We start from the raw sequence: 8,072 nt of genomic DNA on the forward strand, positions 1-8,072 counted from the left end.
ACAGATACAGAGAACAAACAAGTAGTTACCAGTGGGGAGAGAGAAGTGGGGAGGGGCAAGGTAAGGGTAAGGGGCTAATAAATTCTTACGCATAAAATAAACTACAAGGACATATTGTACTTCACAGGGAATACAGCCAATATTTTATGAGTGTAAGTGAAGTATAACCTTTAAAATTGTGAATCACTATGTTGTACACATGTCACATATACATCAACTTTATTTCAATTAAAAAAAATGTGGTCGCTGACTTGGGCTTCCCTTGTGGCTCAGGGTGAAGAATGTGCCTGCAATGCAAGAGACCTGGGTTCAACTCCTGGGTTGGGAAGAATGAGATGAGAAGCTCCCCTCTGGGTATACTAAGAGGTGAGTCAGTCATGTCTGAGGACTTTATACATATCGTTATTTAATCCTTGCAACCCTTGTATTACTAGTCCCATTTTATAGATGAGAAAATTGAGGCTCAAAGAGGTAGATAAATTACCCAAGGTCATAGGACAGTATACTAGAAAGGAAATCTGTGCTTTTAGTGACTTTAATATCTTGCTTCCTATGTAAATCCTCTTAGTCTTTCCAGTACCCTGCAAAGTATTAATAAGTATCCTATTCCTCCATTTTACAGATGAGGAAACTGAGACTCAAAGTGGACAAGTTATTTTTTCTCACAGCTAAACAACAGAGTCAGGATTCAAACCTATATCTGTCAGGTGCCAAAGCCTGTGTGTGTCCCACTGTGTCCTGCAGAATTACTGAAAGGTACCATGGAAGTGTAGCCTTGAAGAGCTGATGGTTTATCAGATATATGCCTCAGGCAGACCTTTTCAGGCCATCCATTGGGATTAGATGGTTTGGAAAGAAATCACTTTTCCTGCTTTTACTATGGGGTCACAGAGTTCTGTGGGGAACCTCTTCGTGAGTGTGAAATACACACTGGCATCTGAAAGACTCCATTAGCTGCTATTGTCTAGACAGTAAAAGTAGGAAGCAGGAGATAAAAGAATACACAAGTAGGAAGTTCTGTATTGGGCTCATGCTGAAACAGAAAGAACCATTATTTTGAAACCATTAATGATGAACTTGGTAAAGATCAAAGTAGTCTTGTGACCTGTAAATCTAATGAAATGAAAATGAGGTAATGGTATGTTTTATAACTATTGAGGTTCTGAGAAGCTGGAAATTATCTCAGCATGAATACTGTAAGCGAACAGGGAACAATGGAAGCCATCTAGAAAAGGATCTTTATTCAGCTTTATTTATAGCAGGTATTCGTCTTGTCTTTCAACACAGGGATCACAAAGGAGTCTGTTTCACCTTGCAGGGTGTATGAAAATAAAACGGCTGTCACAGTCCCTATCACTTCCTTCCGAAGAACATAACATAAGGGAGAGAAAGGCGGAGAGTGCTGTGAAGAGGGGGCTGGATCGCTGGGGCTAGGAAAGGTGACAGGAGGGAAGATAAAGAAAGAAGAAAAAAACGAAGTGATTCTTCCCACCATCATCCAACCCTCATCCTCTAGACCCAAGCTGTCTAATACCATAGTCACTAGTGATACACGGGCTTTCCAGGTGGCGCTAGTGGTAAAGAACCCTTCTGCCAATGCAGGAGATACAGGAGACCTGGGTTTGATCCCTGGATCTGGAAGATCCCCTGGAGAAGGAAATAGCAACCCACTCCAGTATTCCTGCCTGGAGAATCCCATGGACAGAAGAGCTTGGCAGGCTACAGTCCAGAGAGTCGCAAAGAGTCGGGCATGACTGAAGTGATTTAGCAAGCAGCAATATGCAACTATTTACGTTTATTAGGAGTAAATAAAAAATCCGCTTCCTTGGTTGTACTTACCATCTCCCAAGGGTTTAATAGGCACATGTAGTTTGTGGCTGCATCATTGGATGGTGTAGATACAGAATGTTTCTCTGGAAAGTGCTATTGGACAGCACCGATAAACATCCAGTTCCACCTAGAATTCAAAGTCTAGGACAAGTGGAACCCTGTGACTGTATCACCCTCAGCCCATGGGAAGACAAGAGCAGAATCTTCTGAAGTGGGATATGAGAGCTCCAGGCTTCTGTGTGACCTAGCACATATACTCTCTAGGACTCAGTTTTCTAATTTAATGATTAATATAAATATTTTAGTGGATATTATAGGAAAATCACATAATTCTTATGATAATCATGTGAGCTATTAGGCCAGTTTTTTTTTAATTGGGTTACAGTTGCTTTATAATATCGTGTTAGTTTCTGCTGTACAATGGAGTGAATCAGCTATATGTGTATACATATATATATCCCCTTCCTCTTGCGTTAGGCCCATGTTAACAGAGGAGAAACCAGAAGTCAAGAAAGTGCTCAGAGCCACATGGTTGGGAGCAGAACCTGACTTCGGACTCAGGCCTCTGACTTCAGAGGCCACATTCCTGCCCACCTAGCTACTCCACTTCCTGCTGCTCGGTTCCTCCTACACAAATGAAAGTGCCTTCGTCGGATTCTCCCCACAACAGAAACTGGAACAAGGACTTAAATGCAACTAGTTTATTTAGGAGATGGCCCCAGGAAGTGGAGATAGGGGTGTGGGAGAAGTGAAACAGGGAGGGGAAGGAAGCCATTGCAAGGTTGGTTAAGGACCAGGCTGCCCTGTGGGCAGTGGGGCTTAATCGTGACAGGGAGAGGGTGTGGAACACACACTCTGAGTTATCCCGCCAGGGGGTGAGGACTGCAAGGAGAGCAAACCAAGGAATCCTGAAGGGAATCAGCCCTGAATACTCATCGGAAGGACTGCTGAAGCTGAAGCTCTGATACTTTGGCCACCTGATCTGATGAGCCAACTCATTGGAAAAGACCCTGATGCTGGGAAAGATTGAGGGCAGGAGGAGAAGGGGACAACAGAGGATGAGATGATTGGATGGCATCATTGACTCAATGAACATGAGTTTGAGCAAACTCTGAGAGATGGTGAAGGACAGGGAAGCTTGATGTGCTACAGTCAAGTCCATGGGGTTGCAAAGAGTTGGACACAACTGAATGAACAGCAACAAAGGGATGAGGGGGCTAGGATATTCATCCATCAAATCCTTGTCATTGTAGATGGCTGTTCCCAAGGGCAGTGACTCTGGCACTTCTGTCCAGACATCCTCAACGCCTCAACAAGCTCTTGTAACCATCCAAGGCCCCCCAGGCAGCGGCCATGGGTGCTTGAAGTAGGGAATAGGAACATGTACGTGGAGGGCATGTGAGTGGGGTACCAACAACATGCTACGTAGGAGACTGGATTGAATGCTGTCTCTAAGAAACTAATGGATAGCTGAGCTTGGCATTAGGTATTTTTACATCGTAAAATCTGAAACCATAAAGATTAACAGCCTGCCAGAAAATGTTCACAGGGAAAGCCTGGAGGTACAGTTAGACATCTGAGCTGATTTTCAACATGGATGACAGAGTAGAGAGTTAATACCTTTGGTGGCGGAGGAACTCACTTTAGATAAGGTAATCAGGGAAGGCCTCTCTGAGGAGATGCCGTTTACCGGGAGAGCCCAACAGTGAGATAGCAGAGGAAGAGTGAAGGACAAACGCTTGAGGCAGAGCGAGCAGCACAGGCTGGAGGGGGGAGCCGAGAGGCCTCGCCGGCTGTGGGGTAGCAAGCAAGTAGGCCAGAAGAGGGAGAGGTCAGCGGAAGCCAGATAACACAGGATCTCAAGGCTACGGTAAAGAATTCGGATCCCTTCCTCCAACCAAAGTAAGTAAGGAAGTGTTAGTCTCTCAGTCGTGCCGGACTCTTTGTGACCCCATATGACCCCATGGACTACAGCCCACCAGGCTCCTCTCTCCATGAGATTTTTCCAGGCAAGGATACTGGAGTGGGTGGCCATTTCCTTCTCCAGGGGATCTTCCCAACCCAGGGATCAAACCCAGGTCTCCTGCACTGCAGGCAGATTCTTTACCGACTGAGCTACAAGGGAAGCCCCTTCTCCAACCAAAGCCATCTCCTATTCCAGATCTCAGAGTCTGAGAAGGCTGAGGACCAGACATGAAGTCCTCTTTGTCTAGGCATCAGGACCAGCCAAGCCAGTGAGAGGCTTTAACCAGATCATGATAAAGATTTTCTGTGGGGGGGAGGATGGGGATATACATATACTTATGGCTGATTCATGTCGTTGATTGGCAGAAAACAACACAACATTGTAAAGCAATCATCCTCCAATTAAAAATAATAATAATAAAAAAGAACTTCTTTGTCAGCTCAATGGTTACTTTTGCTAGCTCTTAGGTTTCCTTAGTTTCTGATTGGGTTCTTTCCTGAGTTTCTTAGTTCTCTTTGATAAATTCCCGTCCAGCTCTGCCCAGCTGAGGGGAAAGATTTTTGTCCACGGCTGGGCCTGGGAATCCCAGCTGGAGAGTCCGGTCATTTGGAGGAGATGGGCAGTTACTTTGGACGGTGTGGGGATGAGCAGGTGGATTCCAATGCATCCTTTCAGTCTCATGTCATGGCCCCACATTCATTCAACAGTTGTTTAGCATCCAGCATGTGCCTGGGCTCCTTGTGGGCCTCGGGCGATAAAAGTCCTCTTCTCCAGGAATCAAGTCAGGTCTGAGTGAGGACCCAATCCAAAGGTCATTTTTGAGAGTTTGCTTTACTTAGGAGCTGGTAAAGGCCACAGGCCCAGCCTATGTAACCCGCATTCCAAATGGGAGGCAGTACTTTCTCTCCAGGGTTTACTAGTGGGGCAGAAATGGTCCCATATCCCTTAGCCAATCCCTTGCTTTCCTTTTCCTTGCCCATATAATAATCCTGGGGAGGGAGGAGTTCTCTGCTTTTATTGAGGAATGTAGTGTCTATGGCAGAAGATAGTTCCCGCCCCCACACCTTTCACTGGGAGTCCCTCCTGGATATTGAGTCCAAGAAGGGGATGCTGGGATATTGTTCCCCAGGGGTGGGGGTTACTTGGCAATGGACCTGCTGATGTCCTCCTGTGCTTATCTGAGCAGGGGAGAAGAAAGGTGGAGAGGGGAGGAAGTAGAGTCGCTGACCAGGAGGTGTGAGTTTTCTCTGGGTCAGGTGGATGCTCCAATAGCTAGGCTTTCTGGTACCCCGCTCAAGCAGACTGACTGCTGAGAAGAGGGTCCCACCAGGGGCAGGGGCCCTGCTGGTGGTGGGACAAGTTAGGAGAGCTCAAGTCTGAGCAAGATGCCCCTTGTCAGAGAACCTGGCAGTAAGGAAGACCCTAAGAAGCTTACATGCTCCGTGGATGAAAACTTGCCTCCCGGGGTTAGCCAGGGAAGCAGGGTCAAGCAACAGGGAGAGGGCCGTGTTACAGAAGCTTGTCCCTGCGCCCTCCTCCCAATTTCAATAAGGGGATGGTAGCAGGGTATGTCGGTGAAGGCAATGGCAACCCACTCCAGTACTCTTGTCTGGGAAACCCCATGGATAGAGGAGCCTGGTAGGCTACAGTCCATGGGGTCGCGAAGAGTTGGACATGACTGAGCAACTTCACTTCCACTTTTTACTTTCATGCATTGGAGAAGGAAATGGCAACCCACTCCAGTATTCTTGCCTGGAGAATCTCAGGGACAGAGGAGCCTGGTAGGCTGCTGTCTATGGGGTCACACAGAGTCGGATACGACTGATGCGACTTAGCAGCAGCAGCAGGGTATGTCTCCCAATCAGGCCATGCACCCACTTCCACTTTTTATCCAAACAAATGGGGTCCTGGCTCAAGTGAATCCTTGGATAAGTAAGGGAGAAGATCAAATGAGATTTAAATTGAGTTTGAGAATAAAGCTTTCAAGGATGGAAGCTTAACAACAGAAAGTGATCCAAAAGTAATGCAATCTGCCCAAGATGTCATTAAGGGATGGAAAATGGAGATTCAACACAGCAGGACTGAAGGCAGAGATTAGGGGAAAAAAGCTTCACTATTATATCCCACTGAGTTGAGTCGCCTCAATACACTGGTTCTGTGAGTAAACAGAATAATTGAAATACAGCATGGTAGGGCTGGAGTCTTACCTAGGCAAGCAGCTCTGGGGTTCTGAGCAGGCATGGGGAGGTAGGGGTGTGCATCCCAGGCTGGCTGATGGAGAGGGCTTTCCAGAGAAGGGGCACCTGAGTTGAGCCTTGAAGGATAAGAAAGAGCTGGTCTGGGGACTTCCCTGGTGGCCCAGTGGTTAAGAATCTGCCTTGCAATGCAGGGGATGTGGGTTTGATCCCTGCTCAGGGAACTAAGATCCCACATGCCATGAAGCAACTAAGCCTGCATGCCACAACTAGAGAAAGCCTGCACACTGCAGTGAAGACCCAGCGGGGCAAAAAATATTCAAAGTAAGCAAAGTAAAGTTATATATATAAATTCTAAAATCTTACATTCTTTAAGGAGACTCAAGGAGAAGAAATGGCAACCCACTCTATTCTTGCCTGGACAATCCCATGGACAGAGGAGCCACAACTGCTGAAACTTGCGAGCTCCGGGGCCCGAGGGTCACAACTAGAGTCTGTGTGCTGTAAGGAAAGAATCTGCGTGATGCAACGAAGATCCTGCATGCCACAACTAAGACCCCACACAGTCAAATAAATACTTTTTATTTTTTTATAAATACTTTTTAAAAAGAGAAGGAGTTGGTTGATGAAAGGACAGTGGGAAAGGGCTTTCCGTGCAGCAATGACAAGACAGTCTGGAGCGGGAATTTGAAGGCAGGGAGGAGAGTTAGAGATGCAGGCCCAGGAAACCCATGGCCTTGAGGCCCTGTGGGCTTGTGGGAGTGAGAGATCTGCAGGGCTCCTTCACATCTGAGAGGTGCACAATCGGGTTTGTATTTTAGAACCACCTAGCAGCCCGATTCTGGCAGTGCTGCAGACTTGACCTTCAGGCCCACTTCTCATCCATTTATCTGCATCCCCCTGCCCCCACCTCCCTACAAAGGCCATTTCTTCTGTGATTTCAAAATCCTGGGTTCTTACTCTTCGGAATGTCCTTTGCCCTACTCCCACCACTGAACGCTTAATAGTTTCACCCTTCAGTGGGACTCTGAAATATTGTCACCCTCCCCAAAAGTCATCTTTTCGCTTTCCTCCACCAGCACACTCTTCTCAGCCCAAGATGATTCGATGCCTTCTCTGGGCCCATGCCCGCCAGCCCTTGTCTCCTCGGGATATGCATATACTAAAATATCTTCCCTTTATCTCATCTGGTCTTCACCCCATGGGGCCACCCGGAGGCTACTATTTATTCTTTCACACATTAATTTAAGCTGCTTTAATTGCTGCTATGATATGTTTTATATAATATAATTAATGTTTAATTGTGTACTTGCTTCCCAAGGCAGTTTTGTGAAGGGCCCAATTTTAGAATCAAGCAAATAAAGAATAAGTAATGGCTTAAGTTATTATAGTAACGCCCCCCTCCACCACCCCCCTAGGAATGAAAATGGTGCTTGTGTTTTTCAAAGTGGGTTAAAAAGGGAAAAGATATTTTAATGTTCTCTCTATCCCAAGCATGCTTGTGTGACTTTCATGAAATTCCCTGGTCTCTGATTTCAAGTGTTCTGGGACTATGGGTATCAACTTGAGGTCTGTGTTGAAACTACCAGCTTTGTACCTCCTTTCTGATGGAGACTGTGCTTAGAATAAGAAGTTATCGAACCTATTCACTTATTTATTCATTCAGCAAATGTGTTGGTGCCCAGGACTGGGACAGATTCAGTCCTGCCCTCAATGAGCTCACCATCAAATGGGGCTAGGCATACGGGGTGAGAATCCAGCATGTTAATGCTATGGGAACATGGGAGCAGGGGCGAAGGTGGGGTGCAGTATCTACTTCTGTCTCGGGGAGTTAAGAGGAGGTTTAGCTAAAGAGAAGGTAAAATTTAAACTCATTTGGGGAAGGAGAAGGAAGAAAACAGCAAGACAGAAGAAACAAACAACTGTGCCTTTGGAAAGTGAGGAGAAGGCGAGGATACTTGAAGCCAGCATGCATGGGAGGACATGGCAGGGTGTGAGTGTGGGAAGAGAGGGTGGGGCTGAGTGGAGACTCAGCTGCACCAGGAGAAGGAGTTTGGAGCATCCTCAGATGAGAATCCCTT

Source organism: Cervus canadensis, chromosome 10 (assembly GCF_019320065.1).
Source record: "Cervus canadensis isolate Bull #8, Minnesota chromosome 10, ASM1932006v1, whole genome shotgun sequence".
In the NCBI taxonomy this organism is placed as follows: Eukaryota; Metazoa; Chordata; class Mammalia; order Artiodactyla; family Cervidae; genus Cervus; species Cervus canadensis.